The 25,371-nt window shown below is 41.5% G+C and overlaps 1 protein-coding gene and 1 long non-coding RNA gene across 2 annotated transcripts in view; one reads left to right on the top strand and one right to left on the bottom strand.

Annotated features, from left to right (window-relative positions):
- LOC122824162 overlaps nt 1–739 on the top strand; it is a 31,613-nt gene extending 30,874 nt beyond the window's left edge. The window contains exon 4 of the long non-coding RNA XR_006369454.1: nt 154–739. This is a non-coding gene — a long non-coding RNA (uncharacterized LOC122824162). The remainder of the gene's footprint in view (nt 1–153) is intronic.
- zeb1b (zinc finger E-box binding homeobox 1b) overlaps nt 1–25,371 on the bottom strand; it is a 58,793-nt gene that overhangs the window by 29,045 nt on the left and 4,377 nt on the right.

Here is a 25,371-nt window from a genome sequence, read left to right as displayed (position 1 = left end):
CATTCCCCTCTGCCATCTACAGTAATGGACCCACAGTCCAACACGGCTCTTCTGCAGCTTTGCATGCCAGAAAAAAAATGAAGAGAGGAAGGCAGTGGAACGGAACAGCAACTGACTGCTGGTACTTTCTGCCTTGTTTCCTCTCTCTCTCAGATTTTCTTCGCTGTTGTGGTCAGATGCTGGTTTCTGCTCCCTGTGGGACAAAAGATGGAGGCCAGAGTGGAGTTTGTTCGCAGCCAGCAGTCAGCAGGGTGGGGTCTTGATTACTCAAGCATGGTGCAACTGGACCGCGCTCTCGGGACTATCCCATCTGATGTCACCCTGAATGGGAAATCGTTGAAACACTTGAACGTTTCAAGGAGAGAATTTCTGTTTTTCCTCATTTGGCTTCGGCTGAGTAGAGACGTTTAGTTCCACTTCATGAAAACAGCTTTTGGTAAACATTTAGCCAATATGTCAGTATATAAGTCTTCCTTGAGTGAAAATACCAAGCCATAACAGTAATAACTCAATGATTTCAACTGAAGTTTAATAGGACAAGACATTCATAAAAACAAGAAGAGATGGAGCTGTAGCAATGTTTGAGGGAAAACTCAAAAGTTTCACAAACCCCAACGTGACGTTTGAAGAATCTGACAGAAGAAGCTAAGTCTTCACTGTAAGTAAATGTAGGCCTAATATGACTTTTTGAGCCCCTGTGTGAACCAAATCTGAACTTCTATGACATTCTCAACTAGAGGAGCGCCGATAAATTTCCAGATTTTAGCCTGTTGCAATAAATCAGTTAATGGCATGATACACCTCCAGATATTGGATGGAAAACTATTTGAAATAAATTGTGTAAATTAATTAAAATAGTTTACTGTCCGTTACACTAATTAAATGTAAACAAACAATACAAACATGGCAGCTGTTGTGAGGGCTGATCTGTTGAGAATCTGGATTCTAACTGTTCTGGGTTGCAGGTCTCCGCTGCATCACTCTATTCATGCTCTGCTTGTTACAAACTAATCACATCAACATACTACTTTCCGATCCTACAGTAGTTCTCCTTCAAAATAAGTCTTTCTACAACATCTTAAACAATCATAACATCAGACAGACCTCGTCACATTTTTTTCTGCTCAGGTTGCACATTAGATTTAAAATGTGAAGCCTAAACATGTACTGCTGTAGCTTTGTAGGTTGCAAGTGTAGATTTCAAACTTAATGGGTGGGGCTCTGTTGGCTACAAAGCCATAAATGATCATAAATAACCAGAAATATTTCCAAAAAGAAAGATTTTCTTTTCCTGTAAATGAGAGGAAAGGGACTTCTTCAAGCCAGCTGAGCAGCAATGTGCAGCAACTCTCTGGTATGCCCTCTCCAATCCAATTAGACAGATTTTCAAGCATAGGAACAGCATAGTGAACGACGTATCTGCTTTGAAACGTAGGAACTGCGGGGGTATTTCCCATTTCCTGCCTCATGTCTGCTAAACAATTTCTTCTAGCTCATAGTTGTATGTGCTGATATGATTTGGTTGGATGGACATAAACAAAAAAAAAAAAAAAGACAAAGTCTGTTCTTTGTGACCACCTTGGGTCACACAGCTCTGTGTTTTGCCTGTCAGTAGGTCCCTGCTGTGTCTGGGGGAATTCCATTGGCCAGAGGCTGACCCTGAACACTGGCCTTCCTGTTGCACAGCAACCATGTGCCGATGAAGCCGGAAGAAAACTGGTTCGGTCCGACGAACGGCTCTTCTGTCAGCCTTACGGACCGGTCTGTGTGTACGGAGATGTGTGTGTGGCTGGGTGTTTATGTGAGACGGATCAACGATGACACCCGGCTTTTTAATAAGCTCAGCAGTGAGTGTGGCTGGCTGGAAGCTGCTGTGATTGATGCGGCTTTAGCGCAGTAAACACACGCACATGCCGATGAGTGCAGGAAGTGATGATCATATGTAAGCCTGATGCAATAAACAATTATAAAATTAATCACATGATAAATTAAAATGAGATTCAGATAATGAATATTTTTTTGAAGGGCAGTTTTGGTTGCAGATTAATAATGAAACAAATAAGTTTATTTTGTTTGTGTTTTTTTTTTTTTTGGATATTTGAAATGTCTTCCAGTTCCAGTATAGAATGTTCTGTGCAAAATTAAAGCATATCTGTCTTTGACAGGGCGGACTAGCACTTAGGACTGAAACAATTAATTGGATTAATCGCGATTAATCGCTCAATAATCGTCAACTGACCTAGTGGTTTCTATGAGACATTAACGCAAAGAAAGGCAATTTTCTGAAAAACCCCAACAAATACAGAGCTGTAGTAAAGTCAAAAATGTACAAAATATATAAATATAGATAAAAACACTTTTCCTTGTCAATGTGTTTTACCCCAAATCCCTCAAATTGCAGTTTTTTTGTATATTAATCCATTTAGGAAACAAAATGTTTATTTTCTTATTAAAAAAAATTTAAACATTTATTTATTTTCCAAGTATTAACATATTTCTATTGTTCTAATATTGTATGGAAAAGGCTCAAATAATAATAATAATAATAATAATAATAATAATAATAATAATTTATATAGCACTTTTTGGACACTCACGCTTAGTCTTTGAGCTTCCAAAAAGTCTGAAAAAGGTCAGAAATTAAAGTAGCTTAATGACAAAACTACAGAAGGGCCTTTTAAAAAGCCTGATTAATTGATTAATTGTCAGAAAAATCAATTCATTGATCTATTACTAAAATAATCCACAATTGCATCCCTACTCATATTATGACGTCATTAACATTGTATTAGTTTAAACTATTGACAAAATAACATTAGTGTTATTGCAATAACACAATCTGAACCTACAGCTGCTTCCTCCCAGATGCTTGGACTGGACATAAACAACAACAACAACAAAAAGAAGAAGAAGGGATTTGTGGAAATACTTTTGGACCAGAGGAGCCAGCTCTTTGCCTTGTTAGCAGTTAGCCAGCTGTTGCTGTGATAGCTGGCTTTTCCACGGCAAGCAGACGGCAGAGTGCTTCCACAAGTTTCCTCTGGCTGAGCCTTCGCAGGCGAGGAGGAAGTGCTGTCTAAGGAAGGACAGGAAGTAGAGGGGGCTATCATGGAGCTGACACAACACTTCCAGAGGAGACAGAACGGTGACTACCTTCAACAGACGCAGGTCTGGCTGAACTCTGACAAAAGCACCTGATTCACCCAGACATAGAATTGCTCATAATTAATCATCTCAGTTCATTTTAGTATGTTTGTTCCAGTTCTTATTTATTTAGCTCGAGAACAGCAAAGGCATTTATGTTAAATATCAGAGTAACAAACCCATAATTCAGGTGGCTCTGTCATACTTTTCAAAAGTATTCGCATCCCTAGAGCTTTTTCCACACTAATCACATTACAGCCACAAACTTTAGAACACTGAAGTGAGGTTTTATGAGAAAAACATATTTATTTTTCATTTTCTGAAATAACAATCTAGAGAGACATTTGTATTAATTCCACTTAGTCAAAACTTTCTAAAACAACCTTTTAATGTCAGCTGCAGGTGTTTTGGCGTACATCTCTACCAGCCCTGCAATTCTGGAAGCCAATTATTTTTTGTTCATTCTGCTTTACCAAATAGTGACACTTCAGTCAGATTAGAAACTTAACTTTCACAAGCTGCTACAGATTCTCAACTTCATTAAAGAGGCAGTAATTATGTATGTTCCAGGCACAAAGTGTCATTTTATGGCAGAATCAGGTAACTGTTGCCATCAGTTGTTATAAAAATGCTGACCATATAAAACATGACTTAAAAGTTATTGACTTGAAAAGTTGACCCTCTGAAATTTGGCCTCTGTCTCTTTAAGAAGCTTTGAAACTCCGCCTTCAGGAAGCCAACACAACAACGCTCCTCTATTAACCCTTTAACAACATTTATCAAATCAAATCAAATTTTATTTATATAGCACATTTCAGCAGCAAGGCATTTCAAAGTGCTTTACACCATAACAAACACAAAAACACAATGCAACATAGAACCAACAATCAAAACACATTAAGTCAGGTTCCGTCAATATAGGGAGCGTTCACACCAGCCCTGTTTAGTACGTCAGTAAGTCGAACAGTAGTTTTTGTCTTGAAAGCCCGGTTTGTTTGGGGAGGTGTGAATGCGTGAATGAACTCTAGTGCGGTTTCCATGCATAAGCGAACACCAAGCGGACCAGAGATCGCTCCAAAAGCAAACCATAGTGCAGTGTATTCTGGGTAAAAACAACCAAAATCAAGGAGTGAGTCTAGAACAACAGGGAGAAACAACTTGTGGTCTATTTCCACAAAAGGCAAAGAGTGGGACAGGTTTTTCAATCAGTTTGGATGATTTGACACAGTGCAGTGTGAAAGTGAACTGCATCAGCTGAAAAGGTAGCAAATATTACTGAGTTTACTGGACTATCAGGGGTACGTGAAATCCCCTAAAAAGTGGTTTGGAATTTGTCGTCAAAAAAGCAAAACCTGTAACAGATTAAGGAGTAATTACTTTTGTATGTCACTGTACTTGCCAACGTTAATCTAATCACTGAATACTGTTAATCCAGCCAGTGTGCTTCACCCCAAGACCAGGTAGTGAACTGGTGAGGGCTGCCAGAACAATCTGGACACAGAATTTGACTCTGGAACATAACACAATTACCACTAAATACACAAACACTTTATAAATAACAACACGTATTATTAAACACATGGGCTCCAAATACTAAGAGTGTGAGGCATGTTTCAGAAATCCTCAACTGCGGTGCGGGAACCCACCCAGCGGCCGCACCCAGCCGCAGTCAGACTGGAGGTGTTGCCGTGTGCAGCGAGAGACGCCACCCAGGGAACACATCAGTGCTGTGGTTCAGACGCCTTGCAGCCCAACCGTCCCCGTCTCTCTGCAGCGCTGCCCTTCTGTTCCACACCAATAGGGAATCCATATGGAAGGCTGCGGGCGCGTCTGCAGCCTTCCTGGAGTTATTCACCAATAAAAGCAGCTGGCGCCACGGGAGCCATGCACGTCACCGCTGACACACACACCCACCCACCCACACACGCAACTGAACCGCCAGAGCAGGGATGTACAAAGTATGGCCTGGGGGCTGTTTGTGGCCCTTGAAATGATTTTGTTCGGCCCCTGACTACAGGTCAAAAATGGTGAAAACTTGACCAGCAAGATAAAAAACAATTAATGTCCACAAAAAAAAAAATTAAAAAATTGGTAATTGTTTTTTTCTTTCAATAAGACAACGGTCCAAAACTCTTTGATCTTTGATGATCTTTGATCTTTGATGATATACAGATTTGATAGACATTTAGTTTATTGTTGAGCAGGTGCATTTAAAGACAAAAAAAAGACCCAGTAAAACTCAATTTTGAATTTTTAGAATAAAATAAGATCTTAGTCATTTAACAATGAAACCTTGAACAACAAATGTGCAATTCTCTAGAAAAAAACATGTCTAACTTTAGAAAAGACTATAAATAATAACTTGTTATTTTCATCCCTTAAAAAAGTTAACTGAAAACCAAAACAGATGAGGTCAAATTGACCACTCACCAACCAGCAAAAAACATCCTTTTAAAAAACTAAAATCACCAAAAATGTAGATTTTGTTTTGTTCCAACTCAACAATAAACTAAGCATGAACTTAGTTTATTGTCGATTAAACAATCAGATCTTTTTTTCTGTGGAAATCATGGATCTAAAACTTCAAATGGTTTTTCCAGGTTTTCCTTGTTAAATGAAAGGCATTATTATTTTGGGCTTGATTGAAGAAAACCACATTTTTAAAAGATCCTTTCTCAGAAATATATATTAGATCTAGGTCACTCTTCATTTCTAAACGTTTACTGTATTTAGCCAAGCTTTCATAAAGCAATTAAAAGCAGATTTTTGTTTGCACCATTTGGACTTCAGAATGCAAGTCGATGAGTAGTTGTTACCATAACAATAGAAGGAAACCAGAAAACTTGGAAAAGATGATCTCTATTTATAGCATGTAGCATTTTTGTGAGACTATTTTAACTTAAAAGTGATGGATTTAAATTTCTTGAATTGTGGTTTGAATGGCCCTCGGACCCCACTTTAAACACCCTCCTTCTAAACAAGTGAGCATTGTTTTATGGGTATTGATTAATGTTCTTCAATAAAATAAGATTAGAACGTTGAAAGTGTATTGTCACTCCACAACACCTGATGGTGTCTGTTACCATAAAAAAATTGTCCAAAATCAGAATGGGTCAGGCTGTTTAAGGGTCGGTTCTGAGCCAGTCGATGCACAGCAATGCCAAACAATCTGATTAATAAAACATCCAGATTCTCACCCTGAAATCCCTGATAAATCCACCAGTCTGTTTATGTATGAACCAAAAACATACCTGCAATAAAAATAATAATAAAAAAAAACATAACAAAACAAGACAGCGGAGCTGGACAAACAAGAGGTTAAGCTGGCAGATCTGTGCTCCTGTTAAAAGCAGCACTTCCAGCCTGGCCAAACAAAAGCTGGCTGATAAGCCCGGCGGCCGCATCAAAGCCTTCCAGATTATAGATTACCATCAACTGAGCGGCGGCTGTGGAGGGGGCACCTGCTACTTTACTGTAACGCCCCCGAATCGGCGGGGCTGGAGAGTCACTGCCTACCTGACCTGAACACAAAGGCTTTAATAAAACAGGGGGAACAAAGGTGATATCTGATTACACTGGGTGTTTCTAAGGTCTTTGGTGATGCCTGATTTTCTATTATTATTATTTCTAAACACATTAAATGAATTCGTGTCTGATCCTCAATCAGTTGCTGTGTGTTTACAAAGTCAGGTTCTGTTTTAATTGGCTTTTATTAGTATCTGGTGTGTTGTGTGTGTGTCTGAGTGTGTCTAAACAGAGAGGCGATGGCACAGTGCCAGGATGATCGCGCCCGACGACTCTGTGGTGTTACAGTAAAGCGTCTTCCCAGCAGCCGTGTGAGGATTAAAGGTAAATCCAAACCGTCTCTAAAGCCTGCGCTCGCTTTAAAAGGCTCCTCCCAAAGTATCGGCTTGGATTACGCCACAACTGTTCCCCCCTGTCACAGTCCCACCTCAACAGGATATAAACACCTATAGGACACACTTGGACTGGTTGATAGCTGCCTGTCCAGTCTGGTTCACAGGATATTTAGTTTACAATGTGTGCGTTTGTGTGTGTGTGTTAGCCAAAACGCTCGCTGATCCCCCATCTCCTGGTTGGAGTCGCTGGTGAATCTTTTTTTTTAATTATTATTATTAATGTTTTGTTACGTTTTCATTGTAACCTTTAGCTTCATCCCCTCCTATTGTCTCCTCTTCCTTTTTATCCAAAAACAGACTCCTTTGGAAGTAATCCCAGTTGCCAAACTTGAGGCAACTCAGGGCCAAATGTGATGATCTCTTTTAGAGTCTGTTAGACAGCCATGTGTTGGTACTGATTCAACTTTTATGATGTTCAAAGCTTGGAAAACAGTTTGATAACCAAACCGTGCATTAAGTCTCCCCAGAACATTCTCCGTTACACTGAGATGGAATTACACACAGATGAGTCGCACTGGATTTTATGAGAGGAAACAGGAATGATAACAAATGCATGCCGCACTTTTTAGATTTTCAACAGTAAAAATCATGTATAACGATACATGATTTTTCCAACTTCACAATTAAGAGTTACTGTGTGCCCATCCATCCATCCATCCATCCATCCATCCATCCATCCATCCATCCATCCATCCATCCATCCATCCATCCATCCATCCATCCATCCATCCATCCATCCATCCATCCATCCATCCATCCATCCATCACCAGCCAATCCCTCTAAATCCTAATAAAACACACTGCGGTTTCTGTTTGTAACGTGACGTAATGTGAAATCGTTCTCCAGGTATAGATACTTATGTGCGGCGTAGTAACATCGTATTTCCAGCAGTGCCATAAAGCCTGTGTTGTCACACAGTGTCAGAGGGCGTGTTTCATCCATGGCCTCTCATTGGTTATGTATGGAGGACTGTGTCCCTGCAGCCGTTTATCTCTGGAATGGAGGGATGAATAAAGAATGAGGGTGGAGGTTCTGTACAGCACCTCTGGCTCTCTGCCTGGCGCTGCAGGACAGGAGGGGCAGACGATGGGGGGGGGGAGCAGAAGAAAACATCAACCCTGAACGATGAGCTGCTGTTTGGACACTCCAGATTCTACCGAGTACCTTAAGTATACATGCAGCAGATGAGGGGGATTTTTCTGAGACGCTGAACAAAAAAAACAACAACAAAAAAAAGCTACTTGTTGACTTGGAGTCTGGTTCCGTACGCCTCCGCAGACCTCGTCCCTTTGATCCACCTCAGAAGAAAATGAAAGGCAGTGGAAAAAACGAGAGAGAAAAAAGAAAAAAACAGAGAGGAACAGCAACCTGAGAAAAAGAAGAAAAAAAGAGAGGGATCTAAGAAACCAGTTTGAGAGCTAGCGCTCTGAGGGAGAAGGATCCAAGGTAGCCATGGTTAGTGAGGTACTGTGTGACAGTTGTCAGTTGGCACATATAGACGATTGGGAACAGATGCTGAACTTCTGACGCTGCCAGTCTGCTGTACCTCCAAGGCAGCCGTAATGGCTTCCACCTGCCCTGACTTCCAGCAGCCAGAGAGAGCTGGTGGTGGCAGCAGCCAGCAGCACCTGTGCTCAACAGTCAGGTCACCACATCAAACCCCTCCTGTAGGAGCAGGAGGAGGGACTCAAGAAAGCACCAGTAGAAAAAACAAAAAACAAAAACAAAACAAAACAAAAGATTTTCTTTCTCTGCACTTGGATCATTACAGTGAAAAAGCTGCGGAGAAGCCTGAAGTTTTCTTGACGTGTGGTTATTAGATCGTCTTCAGCATTAGAGTGGTGTGTCTGCCTTTCAGTAGGCAAGGCTTCACACTAGCGGTGCACAGATTGCATTTTTCTGGCCAATTGCTGGTCTTTAAAAAGCCTGACTTGCTGACTTTGATTTTGGGGTGCTAGGGTCAGTCCACTGGCGGCCAACCATGTTTTATTTTTATTTTTTTTGAAGGATTTTTTTTTTTGGCTCTACTGACCAAAAGAGCCCAAAACTGAACCAAGAAAGTGGGTTGCATTAGAGGGGGTAGACATGTGGGAAAGGTCAACAGGCCAGGAACCTGTGACAGCCGTGTCTGGAACAGAGGCCGCTGTTCATGAGTCGCTGGCATTACACCCGGCTCACCAAGCCTTTGTATGTAAAAAATTTAAAAAACAACTAAAATTCTGAGGTGTCCAAGCGGGCATCATAATGTAGAAATAATAGTGCGTGAGTATAATGGATAGGTGCAATTGCAGTTAAAATGCATCAACTATAAACCAAACTTAATCAGTCTTTATGGTCACGGTTATGAAAAACCTTTCTCAAAATAAACAAAATGTGCTTAGCCTGGTGGAGGGGCAAGTAAAGCCTGGTGTCCCGCCAGGCTTATAATACACTGGGAGAAGCTGGATTTATTTGCCTCAAAAGTCACTAAATATAGCAAAACATTTACTAAGTTAGCAACAGTGTGGTGACTAGTTAATCGCTCAAATGCAGTTGTGAACACGTGGGCAGGTCTGCATTTCAGCAGGTGAGCAGTCACAAACTGCTTTGCAGTAAAAATTGTGAAAAACAGTAAAAGCAATAAGAGCCACAAATAAAGAGACGTGAGACTGAAGTGGAGCGTCAACAACTCAAAACCTACAGGCAAAGCTAGAATCGAACATCCATGTGTTAAAATGACCTAGTCAAAGGTCAGACCCAAATCCAATTGAGAATATATGGTAAGATTTGAAATTTGATGTTTGTAAAGTTTGATGGAGATTGAGCTGTTTTGATAGGAAGTAGATTTTATTTTGGTAGAGCTATGCCCAAAAAGACCGGAGGTGATCTTACAAAGTATTGATTCGATACATAAATAGTCCTGGAACTAGACTTCAAATTCATGTAGCACTTTGTAAATTGGTACTAGTAAAACATTGCATTAATAAAATGTATGTATCTTGTGAAATCCCTTAAATAATCTGTCAGTTTATGGTTCCGATGTGACCGAATGTGAAAAAGCTCCAGCAACACGCTGACAGTGGCAGTGATTGTGATGAGACAGCACTTTTTTTTTTTGTCTTTAAAGAAAATAAAGAGAATAATAAAATCAGAGCCACATTCTGAGTGTGGAGATGCTGAGGTATTTGAGGAGCCGGTGCTGGTGCCATGTGACCCGCTGTGAGAGCATCTTATTTTAGCGTGGAGATAAGGTGTTGCTGAGAGAGGGAGGGTGGACATGGCAGACCTCCTTTCCCTGGCGATCCCTTTCCCTCTCCGATCCAAACCACAACAACAATCCTCATCAGAACATTCATCCTGATTCAGAACATTTACTGTCCTCTTGTTCCTGCACCTCTCTTTCTCTCTCTACCACACACACACAGCAGTTTACTTAGCTGCCATGTTTACATTCCTGCTCAGTCAGCCTCTCCCAGGAGAAGATGACTGGCCCTGAGCCCGCAGCCGAGCCGCTCGCTCTCACATGGCCCGGGTCAGACGGACGGCGGCGGCTGCACATGTGTGAAACATGAACATGTGAGTGCAGTCACGTAAAAATCGGCCCCGATGTAAAATACGAGATCTTCAGATCAGGGATGAAATGATCCAGGGTTGGTGAGAGAGCAGCGACGACGACGAGGCGGGGCCGGAGGTCCCTAATTGGACAGGGCCGTAGTAGGACGTCCTGAGCGCTCACTGGCCTCATCATTAGACTGACTGGCTCCTGCGGCCTCCGGCAGAGTGCTGTCTGCGAGCCCTAATGACCCACTGAGTCACTCGCCACATTAGCCTGGCCCAGAATAGGCTCAAATAAAGAGAGATGAGAGGAGGGCGGGGACGTTTGGCGCCCCTGCCGTCATGAAAGACATAACTCTGTGCTGGCTGTGGACGACACACGTAGTTCTAGCTTAATTAGATTAAAACTTCTGTTTTATTAACCTGAGCAAGTCCAGCCAACCAGGCAGTGGCTGAAAGTTCTGCTTAATGAAGACGGAAGGAGTCATAATGATCTGCGTTTCCATTACTGATGTGTGCAAATATTTGTCTGTTTTCTGCTAATGTTGAAAGACAATTTTTGCCTTGGTGGTGTTTCCATTACATAAGAAATTAAATTAAAACAAGCTAGTAAAGCGATAAGTCATTACAAATAATGGCAACAATACAATAATGGATGGATTAATAGTTCAGCTGCGACACTAACGCTCATCATCTATCAGCCAATCAGAAGAGAAGTTGGCATCTTAGTCAGGCGTTGGAGCGACAAGCTCCGCCTACTTGGGAGGGGCTAGATATGCAGCGTTTTGAGAAAATTAACGTCTATGATTTTCCAGAAGAGCGCTGGATTCAAGGTGACCCAACTTTTTATGAACTGTTTGATGCTGTGGTGGAGCCAGCTGCACATTGTCCAAAATCGCCCCCAAAACAAACATCATCCTGCTACTTCCTGTCGTCTTCTTCGTCTTTTCCACCAGTAGTAACATCTGGTCGTTAAGCTCACGTGACTGGTGTGATGCAAAAAAAAGTTTCCGTTGCAGTTTTATCAAATACATCGATTTCATTGCAGCCGAAGAACTACCTTATCCTAGCACAGAAACTTTATATCAAAAACCTGAGGTTTCTTTTTCTCCAAACTGGTATGTTTCTATCAAGCAAATTTATTTTAGTAATTTAAATTTGCGCAATTATTTTGGTTAATGGGAACTCAGTTACTGCCATCATAACCACTTACAGGTTGAGCTCAGACAAAAAAAGGGACTTCCCAAAATTGCTTCCTTGTTGTTGAGGATAAATTTCATAGCAGGTTTTGTGAGTGAAGGTCCTGCCTGGAACAACATACAGAGCCTGGGGGAGGAGATAGCTGAGGGTTAACAGGGCTGTAAAACCCACATGACGGCCGGACAGAGGACACCTCTGTTCACTGACCACAGAAGGTAGGAGGAAGCAGCGGAGTGGGACAAGGACAGGGAGCGTTTTTGTGCTGCTAACCCCCCTGCAAACACACACACACACACACACACACACACATCCACACACACCACCAGCAGACAGGAGATAGCAGAAAAACTCCTCCATCAACACAGCTTCTACAACTAACAAGTGTCCAGGTCACACTGCAGGTGGGGACATAAGACTGGGTGAAATAACTTAGAATTCCTACAATTTTCCTCTTCAAAATGTTGCATTTTATATATTTCTGGCAGTTTCTAAAGCATTCTGGATATTTCACCGCATATTTCCGACATTACAATCCATGTACAGTAGCTGGGCTTTATTATGTGTAATATTTGTAGGCATGCAAAAACAGAACTCTGAGCTCTGTTTGGTTTCTAAAAAAAATTCAATGTGCATTTATCTATCATTACCTCCAAAGCCAATGTCATAAATGAGTCACAGTGGAAAAAAAGAGTTGGGATTTATGAAAGCAAACAAATAAAGGAAATCATTTAAGTATGAAGTAAAGAGTAAAAACACATTGTACCTGAGGAGCACCAGGCATACAAAGAACAGCACTGTTACTGTGTTGAAAAGAATCAAAGTCAGGTCGCATAGGAATGTTGTAAGATTCTTAAAAGCAAACTATATTTCCTACGATATGCCTGTGATTCAACCAGGCTGTAAGAGAGTAAGACTTTCAGTAGATAATATAAAGGCCGAATGAATCGCACCAAGATTCCCTGTTCTGTGTTGTGGCCCAGATGGTTAACAAAACACAAAATCAACAAGACAACAACAAAAAGTCACAACACAACAACAAAGTCAACTATGTTGCAACAAAAAGTCACCATGCAACAATAAGCCACGACAACACAACAGCAAAAGCCACAACAAGAAAAGCTACAACAAACCAACAACAGACGCTATGCTAACAAGTTTTGCATATTTTCAGTTTTAGCATAAATTCTGTTGCTGCTTTTGCATTTTACTGACCACTCTGGGCCACCATAAATCACTAATAAAATATTTTAAAGACGGCTGAAAAGGTCAGCTCAACATCATTTTGTTTATTGTTTTAGAAAAATTAAGTTTGATTGATATGATTTCACTAACCTAACTAATATATTAAAAATGCTATTTGAAAGCTTTTGTTTGGTTTCAACTTATTTCTCCAACAGAGAATTTGCAATCTGCTGAAATTAGAACTGAAAGACCAAAAACTGCAGATCAGCTACAAATTTTCAGTCAGTGCGTCTCTAATTTAAAAGCAATTTCCATGATACATATTTTTACATTATATAATTTTTTATCTTTTCCACCTTTATCCATAGTTGGAAAATGATTCAATCAAATTCCATACTTTTCTGGGCTAAATAGGAAGCGTAATACCTGCCAGTCTTACCAACCAAAACAGCTGAGACAAGCAGAGAAAGCAAGAAATAAAAAGAAACATATTGTACGTAAACTAAGTGCAGTATCAGCCAGAACTACTCTTACCAAATCAATGCTGTGTATTGATTACTTGTACACAGAGCTTATGCAACTACACCACTTCAGAGTACAATTATGGTGTAATCACAATCCTCTAGGGCTCTGCCCAGCAACGTGATTGTCCTGTGGAGAAAGAAAACTCAAAGCCTTATGAGTCTACAATTGAAACTCTGGGAGAACTGTCCTCACAGAGACACAGCCGTGTTAAATGTTAGCACAGCCCTGTGAAGGCCTCGATGGGGAGAGGCGGCTTTGGGACAACAAGTCGTAAATCTGAAAGTGATTCATGGCAACGTGGAGATGAACAAAATGTTTACTTAAGGCGGAAATGGAGACACAATCATCTTTCTTCCTCTGCTACTCCTTTTTCTCCTGACCCCCCTCCTCTCCCTGAAACCCAACACAGAGCCATTTCCACCAGGACCATGACGTGAGCTCGGAGACGGCCGTGCTTAATCGATAGTGCCAGGTTGCCAAGACGACGTTGATTTCCTGTCGCCGGTTTTGCCGAGAGCCGGTGATTGCGCCGGGTGTCTGTTGCACCTGCCGCCCTCTCCTCGCCCCCCTCTCCTGCTCTCCCACCGTCTCATTGAGCTCTCCTCATCCCCCGCCTCCCCACCTATCAGCATATAGCCACCACACACAAAGGGGGAAGACAGATGTACAAAGGCCAAAGCGGATCACACCATGGGTCTGAACGGTCCAAAACGGGTACAGAGACGGGGCATCCTCAATGAATACCATCATCTCGTCGTTCCTTAGCAAAGACGCACTTTGACAGCTATCACGTCCACCTTGCAAGATGATGTCAGTGCACCTGGGGAGCATTTACTCTTAGCACACTCCCTGCGCCTCCTGCAGGAGGGGCTGGCACCTCCAGTTTTTTTCATTAATGGAGAGCTCATTAATCGTGTCTGATAACGAGGATGTGGGACAGGGACATGATTAAGGGGATCTCTCTCCTTTAGCTGGGCGCCCTTGGGGATAAGCAGCCCTGCATTTGAAAATGTGTGCATGTGCGTGTGCATGCGTGTGCTGCATGTTAAAACAGGTAAAGGACACACACACATACACCAGCCACTATCTATAGGACATCTGCAGGATGGGATACTACACATGTTTTCCTTTCTGCAGCCAGGGTTGGTTTTAGTCACTTCTGTGCCTGCTGAAGGTTTGCTCTGGCTTGTGTGTTCATCACCTTTACTTCAGCCACCGAGTTTGGACTTAGTTTGTCATAAAGCTATGGGTTAACAGTAGAGACACATGGAGAGGAAGTTTGAATCATGGAAAACAAACCTCTATCTGAGATCTGCTCTGGGGAGTTTATCAACTAGTCCTCATAGAAATTGACAACTTTAATCAGACTGATGTGTTTTATAGTTACGTCTGATGTTTGTATCTAAATCTGTACAACTGGCTTGTGCTGAAATGAATTGGACTGAGTTTGACTAAACAACATTCCACGAAACAGGACTGTTTGTCTTAGAAAGTACCTTGACATCACACTTGTTGCAAGTTGTTTCTATATTCAGAATTTTGGATGTAAAGGTTTACATTCACATAATAAATAAATGTTTATTAGACATTTAATTGAGCAAGAGAGTTCAATGAAGTAAGCTAAGAGATTGTTATTATCAAATACGTCTCAGATCAAAAAGTTGTCCCCATATAAAAAAGGTTAAGAACCCTGTTCTAAAGGCCTCCACACCAAAGCAGAGCAACATTCAATATGTTGATTTTTTTTACACTGGTAAATTCAGTTATGACCTGTCATTTGCTTAAAATTTAAGACAGCTTAATATAAACCAACTGATTTTATGTTACTTTTTAGTACACATTTTATGACATTGTTAATGTTAAGCTGTTGACAAATCCTGGGTTGTTCTATGCAGGCTGCTACCTCAGAGCTTCCTTGGTAACAAGAGCAGTTTTCTCGTCTGTGATGGTTATTTTCTGTTCAAAGCAAGCAAAGAAAAACCTAGCATTTGTTCCCTTTTTCTGTAGTCCTGAAAATGTACCAAGATGTGATCCAAAACCAAGGTATGTAGCGGACTGTGGTTTATGTGGACCATGTCATTAAGGGTGCAGCGGTTCTAGAACTGTGAGCTGGCAGTGGTTGTGTTATTCATTTATTTTTCCTTTGATCTCAGCAAAGATGATAAAATTTCAGCCCTTTATCACAAGTTTCCAAAAACGTGACAAAAAAACCTTCCATCTCAGTGCAAATAAGTTTAACAAGATTATTTTTAGCTAGGTAGCTTTGTGACTTTTTGATGTTTACCTATCCAGGGAAAATAAATCCTGTTGGTTTTACACTAACCTTTTACAACAGGAGCATCTGTGTCAGTGTCACTGGTTGAAGTTATTCTGTTTGCTGATTCAGTGACAGAGGCTCAGTGTCAGAGAAGTTAGACTAGTATCTCAGCAAATCCACATTCTATTCATTGTAATTAGTTGTTTGAAAAAGAGATTCTGAAGCATCCGTGGTATGGGACAAATTCATGAGGAAGAGATCTCAAACTTTACTGCTCAATATCGATACTGCTAACGTTTTTTCTTTGTACTAGTCCTACAATTTAAAGTAATTTAATAAAATGCCAGACAAAGTGCTGTTTTTTATTTCTTTTTTCCCCCAGTATGTCAAATATAGAGCTGGCTGAAAACACAACACTATTCCCTCATTTAAAAGGCAGCTAAATCTTTGAAGACAAACTCATCAGAACTTTAAGATTACTTTAGGATGTCTGACTGCAGTCTGGCTACCTCAGCTGGTAGCGTGGCTAATTAGCCAGCTAATTTCAGCTTGTCACACTTCTGCTGATAACCTCTAGTGAGCAGAATGGTGTGTTCTGCAAAAGAAACACATCAAGCTAACTATAAAATTATTTAATTGTTACTCTACAGCCTAGACTTCTAACTTTAAAAATCAGAGTCACAGTTAGTCATAGATAACATCAAAGTACATGAAGTTTACTTCTATAGAACCTATTACAGACATTATAATCACGAAGAGCCTCACGAAGACAAAAATATAAGAACAAGAATATAAAAAAGCTGATATAAAATTTTGCAGTCTAGTTAAAATTCTGTGATATAACAATAACTTTATCTGCTTCTTTAAAGGGTGGCATTATGTATTTTCCAGGCTAATTTTATAGTACAATCAGGTAACTCTGTTACCAACAGTTATTATAAAGGAAATTTTACTTTGTAATTTAATGCCTTGAAATTGGGCCTCTGTTTCTTTGAAAACTTCTGCTCTTTCTGAAGCTCCGCCCTCAGGAAGTCATCAAACATAGTTTATCTTTTAAACCTTTGAAAAAACATTTTTACCAATGTTGCCCTGACAAGCAGCTCTATACAATGAACTTAGCAGTTCCACCGGGTGTTTTGCTAGTTGCTCCTGGCTAGTCTGAAGGATTTCCAAGGAGGAGATGCGTCTTGAAGGCGTCTGAATGGCTGCTACGGGAGGTGAAAGGATTTCTCAAACAGAGTCGAAGCCACAATCAAGGCATGTTTTGATGAGAGAATAACATAACATAATGCAAACCTCAAAAAAGTTGATTTTATTTAATATTGCGTGTTTAAAAAAGTCAGTGACTGTCATAATCAATCACCTTTCCTTTTTGTAGACACTGAGATGATTTTCTGAAGGTTATTATTTCCTGAATAATTACCATACAACAAAAAACAGGATTTTGTGCCATAGCTGACCACCAACCGGTACGCCGTTGCTGGATGTAACTGATCCACAAACACAAACAGGATGCGACTGCATCAGAGCCAGAGAGCAGAGATCAGCCTGTACATACATGAGGGCTTTGTGGCGCTGCCATTGTTTAGTCTTACACTCACATTAAATCCAATCTGTCTGGACCAGGACCCTAATCCCCTCTCCACGGCCACGCAGACAGCAGACACTAATCCTCCATATTTGTATATTAATAGCAAACAACCACTGAGGGGCCTCCCTATATGTTGTGATGTATGTTTTATTAATCAGTTAATCTGCTTGTTGATCACAGGGCTCGTCTGTTTGAACGCTGGCTTTAATAAAATGCAGCCGGCCCTGCCTGAGGGATAAACTCCCTAAGGACGGTGCATGCCTCAATCATCAACAATAAACAGCTTTACATCTACGTTATCTGTCATGGGACAACACAGTTATTAGTCCTCTCAGCCAAGAGGATGTAAAGCTTTCCTCAAATAAGACCAGGTTACTTGTTACGTCTTGATAAACCCGAGAGTCTCTGTGCGTCTTCTCTGGCTCTGGTTGAGATTCCTTGGCACTGGAATCACATACGGAGACGTCGGTCTAGACGCTGTGTCACTGCCACCGTCCCGATTCCACCTAATTGAAAGGGGGCCGCTCACTTAGAAGGACACTAGCTGCCTGAGTCGGACAGAACGATGGAGGTTGGTTAGATGTTACCAAGGAGGCAACCTTTTTTGTGTCCAGTCTTTGGGTGTAAATGTCTTAGTACACTTTAATAACACCAAACTAATTTACAAGCAACTTTTCAGCAGGATTTAGAAGGTTTTTTTAAGTAAATCACTCCTTAATATCAATGAAAAAAAATACTAGTTCCACTGGCAAGTTATTTTACAGGTTTAAATTTAATTTGAAGTTATGTTTTTATTTGCTTAAGACATTTTTCTCAGGTTATAAGGAATATTTTCTGCCAGTGGAACTAGCACTGTTTCATCAATATTAAGGAATTATTGACTTAAAACAAGCTCTTACATCTTGCTGAAAAGCTACTTGCCCATTACTTTTGTCTTATTTTTACATTGGGGTTGCGATTTATTGTTTTGTTTAAAATTTATTGTGGTAATGTTTGAAACTGCCTAAAACTGTCTGTATTGTTGGTGTTATTTTTGCTGTTTTCTCTGCAGTTTGTTCAATTGTTCATCAATAGATATCAGTCAATTTGGAAATATGATTAAATGCAGTTGCTGGGTGCTGATAAAAATCACACTTCTTATTGTGCGTGCTGTCCTAAAGAAGTATGTTGCTTTTCAAAAAAAGTATTTGTGCTTATGGGGCTATGATTGCCATGCCATGCAGTGACCTAGAAAAGTAGTAATAAATAGTTCTTACTGTCATGTTTATTGTTATCACAAAAGTACCATAAAATATCATAAAACTTATAGTTCATATTACCAGTCCCTATTTGCACTAGAAGCTAGACAGGAAATACAGTGTTTTTGCAGTGTTCCTCTTCATTGTACTTGAATGTAACTTCAGTTTGTGTTATTCTGTGCTGTAGTAGAGAGACATGTGGCGTAGCAGCCAGAGTTTTATGGTTGCATCAATCAAAATGGCTTCCATGGGGTAAACAAACAAATAGCTTTTAAACATCTGGCTAGAAGAGATAGAGGGAGAATGATAGGGGCCCCCCAGGGAGACCGGAGATTTTCCTTGGAGATCTCTGGATCAGAACAGAGGAAAGGAAACTCATCTCAAAAGAAAAAAATAAATAAATAATGAGAGAAAGTTCACGTTCGGGTCGGAGTTAAAGTAAAGATTAGCAACATTCTCAGCAAACTACATTTGACAAACTGAGTCACCGCTGGATAAAAAAAGTAAATAAATAGAGAAAAACAAAGTCTCCAACCATGTGACTCTCACGGGGTAATCTCATGGGAGCATCCTCCCCTCTCAACCCAACCCCCTAGAGCTCCCCTGATGGACTGTAACAACAGGAAGTCGGCCAGGCCTGCATCATCGCACCACACCCACAGATAACTGCCCCCTCTCTCTCACACTCTCTACCTTCTAACACAAACACATGGGGGCCGTCCTGGTCACAGATACCTCACCCGTCCCGGGTTAATCCCTCGGATTGCATCCGGTGTGTGGCAGAGTCAGAGATGGCACAGAGCCCGCCTGCGACAGGGAGGTGTGGGGGGGCGAGGTTGAAGGCTGGCAGCGAAACAAGAAGAGGCCGAGGCGGGCAGGAGGGGACTGAATGGCCCTTGTTTATCTAGGTCCCTATGGGAAGTCAGGACACTGCAGTGAATAGGAGCCAGTTAGCAGCTTTGGCATAATAAGAGCAGGGGGGAGGATGGGGGTGATTGGGGTGATGGGGGCTTGGGGGGGGTCATTGAAATTCAAGGCAGACTGCTGTCGAGACAAACCACCCCTGCCAGCTGGGGCAGAAACTTAAAGGAGAAGGAAAGTGTTTCCAGACGCTAACAAAAAAAAAAACTAGCTAACAAGGTTTATGGGTCATGAAGGTAATGTAAAGTAGTTTACAACACCTAAAAGGAAGTGATCTGCTTCAGACATCATCAGTCATGAAAAATTATTAAGTAGTCCTTATCAGTTGTCCTTCACAGTGACCCTGTAAAAGTGGGGAAACTTTGTTCAACAATAGTGTCTCTGAACCTGTTATCGCTATCCTTTTATACCACAATTTTAAACAGTTATTGTTTTTAGTAAAGCTTTTTTTCAGTTTATGCAGCGCATAGAGTAAGGTATTATCTGTCAGCATGGAGTTTGCATATTCTCCCACAGCATATGTGGGTTCTCACTGGGTACTCTTGACATCTTCCCAAAGTCCAAAACCACGTCATCCTGTGACAATGTGGATGAACTGATGATTTCTCTTGAAGATATACAACAAAAAGATGGAATTCAAAATAGATTTTTCTAGCCTTGTTGTCATGAGCAACCACTAATTGTTAATATTATACTATGACCCATATTTTTTTCTTTTGTCAGTATGTGACCAGTATCTGACTTCGTCGTAGCAGTCTGAACAGCCCAATTTGGAACTTTTCACCACCAATCTTATCTGACTTTTACACCACTTGACTACACATCCAGATCCATCCTCTACAGCAGTGGTCCCCAACCACCGGGCCGCGGACCGGTACCGGTCCGTGGACCAATTGGTACCGGGCCGCGCAAGAAATAATTAAATATGTCCGTTCTATGTATTGAGTCTGGAGGAGCTTTTATTTTGAAAATCGTACACCGGATGCAGAGGGTTGAGTCTTGCGCCAGCTCACAACGCGAAGCTATGTCTTGATGAGAAAAAGAACTGTTTATGCATTTCTAGCAATATTACCCATAACAAAGAATGTTGTCTATTGTAGTAAATTGCAATCAGTTAAGTTCTGTTCATGGGACGCAGAAAGATTAGATCAAGTGGCTCTTGATTCGAAGCCTGTCAATAAAATACAATTAATATAATTAATAATGGAAGATTACTTTATAAACACTGGGAATAATAGGTTGGTTAAACAAGTTGAACCCACAATTTTGTTTTCATTTTGACTTATCACCATGAAACTGTAGTATTTCCTTTACCATAAGTGTGGAGGCAGCCTGCATCTAAAAGGGCAAGTTCTTTTTTCAAGGCTTTCATGTTTTGTGTCCCCCTCGGTTTGTGGTTTCCACAGCCCCTGATCCCTGATGAGGATCCCTAAATAGGCTGCCACAGGTGCCGGGGGGCCAGCCGGGTGAAGGAAGGGGTCGGTGAGGGGATCGGAGGGGGGTGTCCTGGATGGGAGCAGGTCTGCAGGAAGCCTCTTGTTTTCACAGAGATAAAGGGCTTTCAGGTTGCATCCTGGGCCGTAATCTCTCACGCGCTTCCTGGTTTTGTTCACGGTGAGGTAAGAGAAAATGACAAACTAACCTTCGCCCCGAGAGGCTGATCGATAGCTTCTGATGAGGCAGGATGTCTGCGTGCGTGTGTGTGCATGTGTGTGGATTTCAGGAGCAGAAAATGACAGATTCAAAGCGCCGGTTTCATTTTGAGCTTTGTTCATTAACGGGCCTTGATCAGAGGAAGATTTATGGCTTCATTTATTCTGAGTGCTGCTTCATTACTGATGAGGATTGTAAAGGTGTGCATAGAAATTCTTCTCTGACCTCTTCAACTGCTTTTAGAGCACAATTAACATTGTTCCAAGCTCTTACATCTTAATTACAGAAAAGATAACACTCCTTCCTTCAAATATAAATCCCCACTTAACCAGTCACTTAGAACTGGCCTTGGGTTTCGTAGAGATCCACTTAGTAAAGAAAATTTGCATAGACGTTTTATGGATAGGTTAGCCTTGAGGATTGTGGGAACCTCAGAAGGACAGCATTCACATTTTTTAGTGTTTTACTGTTCTGAACATCTACCCCACCCAGATCTGCAGCTGGGGGAAACTTTCAATCGTTGCCCGTCTCTGCTCGCTGTGGCTGCAGTGCTGGCTCGCTCATATTTTTTGTCAGGTGTTATTTATGAATGCTGTATAGCTGAGTTGCTGCATGCCTTCAGCACCTGCTGCAGCCAGAGAGCCGGGGCCCAGGCAGCTGCTGGGGAGAGAAATGACAGGATTCCGGAGGTGGAGAAGCAGCGGCATAGTGGGAATTCATACTGGGACAAATGCATGTGTTTACTGGTTGCACCACCGGTGATGAGTGTTGCGTAATGTCGCCAGGCAACATCGTTAAGGATCTTGTCTGATTCTGGACATGATGGCCGTGCTTCAACGACCTGTTAGCAAACATTTTGAGAAAGAGGAAGTAAAGACGGTGTTAGTGTGTTTTGCCTGGAAACACCTGAATGTTGGTAGGGGTGAGTTAAGCCAGGACAGGTGTACTAAGAGGAGTTGAAGGTTGCTGGCTCAACCCCAGTTTCCACAGTCTCCCTGTGAACAAACACCTGCATTGATACACAGCATCTTCCCACAAAGGTTTATGACATAAGACCTACATATGGAGACAGCAAATCACAATCTAAAAGGCATAACTGTGACAAAAGGTATGTAATAACCAATAAGTCTTTTTCTGAAAATACCCTCCAACCAAAAAAAGACTATGACACAACTGCCAGCCAACTAAGACATGGACATCCAGTTCAGGTGACAGTAGCCCATGCTAACGCTGAACTCAATTTGAACCGGTCATCACTAAGATGGAAATATGGTAGTGGCAGCGTCATGCTCTGGGGTACTCTTACTCTGTAACCAGTAGTGCCATTTGTGTCTAATTAATTTATATAACCCTACTTCCAAATAGGAGTGCACCGACTGCAGTTTTCTAGCTGATCACTGATCTTTAAAAAGCCTGACCTGATCTAGTTAAAAAAAGGTACATTTAAAATAACAGAAGACTAACTCACAAGTCATCTTCCAGCAAGACAGGAGCTGGTTTTAAGAAAATAATTCTTTTAATAGTGATTTCATTGGCAAATTATTTAACTTATAGCTAAATATTTTTCCATAAGTGAAAATACTGTCAGTGGAACTAGTACGTTTTAAAAATAATATTAAGGAATTATTTACTTAAAACAAGCTCCTATATTTTCATAAAAGTTACTTGTAAATTAATTTTCCCTTAATTCTAGTGTCCTAAGATATTTGAAGTAGAAACTAGATTTTGTGTTATTGTAGTTTTCACAGCAGAGCAAAAAGGGACAGTAGGTGATTTTCAGACCTTTGTGGGGTAGACAAGATTGATTTTTCGTGTTAGGTTCGGTCGATTGCCGATCACTGAACATTAGGGAAATCGAGCCGATTTATTAGCCCACAGACTTGTCAGTGCATCTCTACTATCTAAACATCAACACATTATCCAAAAGTATTAATGTTTTGCTGATTTAATGAGTTGTATAAATCTAGGTCTAACTATAGTATTTTTTCTGGGGTGCCTCCATCATTCTCCCTCTACCTTTATGTAGTTCCATGCGTGGGGGACCTCAATGAATCACTCATGGGTTAAATGGGGCAAAGTGGATGCTGCATGCTCCCCTCCCTCTTGGTTCAGCCTGTCCATTCTTCTCTCATTAATCCTGTGTGGATGTTTATCCATGTTGACATTCAGCGTCGCAGTCGGCGTTCCCTGTGTCTACGAAACACGGTGACTAAGGGTTTTCTTTTTTCTCCTGCAGCAGCTATCATTAGGCCTGGCTTGTTCAATAAGTTTCCAGGACGGAGTAGTGAATCTGTTAGTCACTGTGGCCCCTGGGACGTCACGGCAACGCTGTGCAACTGGGATCGGGATGCGAATATGAATGTGTGGCCCCTCAGGAGGGCCATTATCAGTTCTATGTGCTATGGAGAGGAAAATCAATACGGTCATCATAAAGGGCTGGCAAAACGCCAGGCTAGGCTGTTTTCAAAGCGCCAGGCATGACAGTGGATTAGTCTTCATCTCCTGTCATCTCGTTTCATCGACGTAGACAAACACGCCGTGAGACCACCGTAAGGTCAAGCCCATCTAAAAGGCATGAGACATTCAGCATGTAGTGGAGGTAAGAAGACTAAAGCAATCAGATTGTCTGAGCTAGAGCTACAGCAGAGGGTTGTGATGGGAAAAGCCCCTCGCCGTGCCCACCTTCTGCCTATTGTATCGGTCCGGTCTTTTTCATTAACCGCTCCACTGAGGACCCCGAGCAGGGAGGAGACGGAGGGGGTGGTCACGACGTGGGGACAAGGAGGGGTGTGCAGACAGACCCGGAGGGGCCACCAAACACATGATTAAAGCACACATCAACACACTGCACACACAGTATTTACCTCCGCATGGATGGCAATTTGAATGTAATCTCTCCCTCAAGTACACATGCTACTGACAGTATCTGTCAGGGAAGAACTGAGGGAGGGAGCTGGTGACTAATATTGGTTTAGGGAAAACAGACAAGAATAAAAAGATGTCGTCTCACTTGTCTCCTCAGTAAGGAGTCCTTTCTGGTCATTTGGTTTAGATTACACTGCTAACTGAGTGAGGATCTGTGTTTAGGGGTCAGCACGTCTTTCTGGACCACCAGAAGCATGTCGACATAGATGTTGTGTCGCGCCAGGCAGGCAGCTCCGATTTCTACGCCACCAAGATGATCTTTTGAACTGTGAGGGGGGTGGGCTATTTACGTGGCTATTATGGGATGACTGTGTGAGTGTAAAAAGGGGAGGAGGATTGGGGCCAATGGTTAGGTATATGGGCTGTTCAGAGAGCTGAGGAAGCACAGGAAGCCTCACATGTACAACTAATCATAAACATTAGTTTTGCTAATGCTAAACAAAAACTTTTGAAGAAGTTTTTGTTTAGTAAAACCCTTTCATAAAGAAGAGTTACCCTAACCCTTCTTTATGAAATGTAAGCAAACTTGGAGTGGTGTCAAATTTTAGCAGGATTCCTCTTTTGTCTTTGGCTACGTGCCATTTCTCCCGCTAGCGCTAGACAGGCGTCTTTGTTTTGGTTGTTTTTACCCAGAATGCCTTGCTCTGTAATTCATTTCTTGCTTTTGGAGTGGTCTTTCGTCTGCTTGGCATTCACATGTGCATTTCAGTTCATTTCATGATGAGATATATGTTTTTAAACAAACCAGAGTCAGCTTTTTTTGGTCCAGCTCAGAGTTCAAAGATATATTCACAGCTCTTCAAACAAACCGGATGTTCTAGAGAAATGAACTAGAGTTTGATTAAAGTGAACTAAACGGGGATGGTGTGAATGCACCATAAATCGAATTCATAATCTTGATTTGGCCAGTCTTGAAAACACATGTTCAGATGTTTCCAACTGAATGAGTTTTTCGGAAAAAGGACCAGGAAAAACTGTCAGGCTTGCAAAACTGTTGTTGCTTGTGAAGATGTTCAAATGGTGTGAATGCTTCTGCATAACCATGTAAACGGGACAGATTAAGAGCCCTGGACGGGACTGTGTTGATATTCAGATGGAAGCCACAGTCACATTGAGCCCTGCAATGCAAGTCCTCAAGAGGCCTGGAGACTGCGTGAGAGAAGGATTTAAAAAATTCTGCAAACGTTCCACGGATTCCACCCTCACAGGGACCTTTGCAGAAAGAATGGGTCATATGCAAATGGCATACACAGTGTGGTGGAGAAGTTTCCCACAAGCTG

Source organism: Gambusia affinis, linkage group LG21 (assembly GCF_019740435.1).
Source record: "Gambusia affinis linkage group LG21, SWU_Gaff_1.0, whole genome shotgun sequence".
NCBI lineage: Eukaryota > Metazoa > Chordata > Actinopteri > Cyprinodontiformes > Poeciliidae > Gambusia > Gambusia affinis.
Note: the sequence above shows the minus strand (reverse complement) of the source record. Positions and strands in the feature narration are given on the sequence as shown.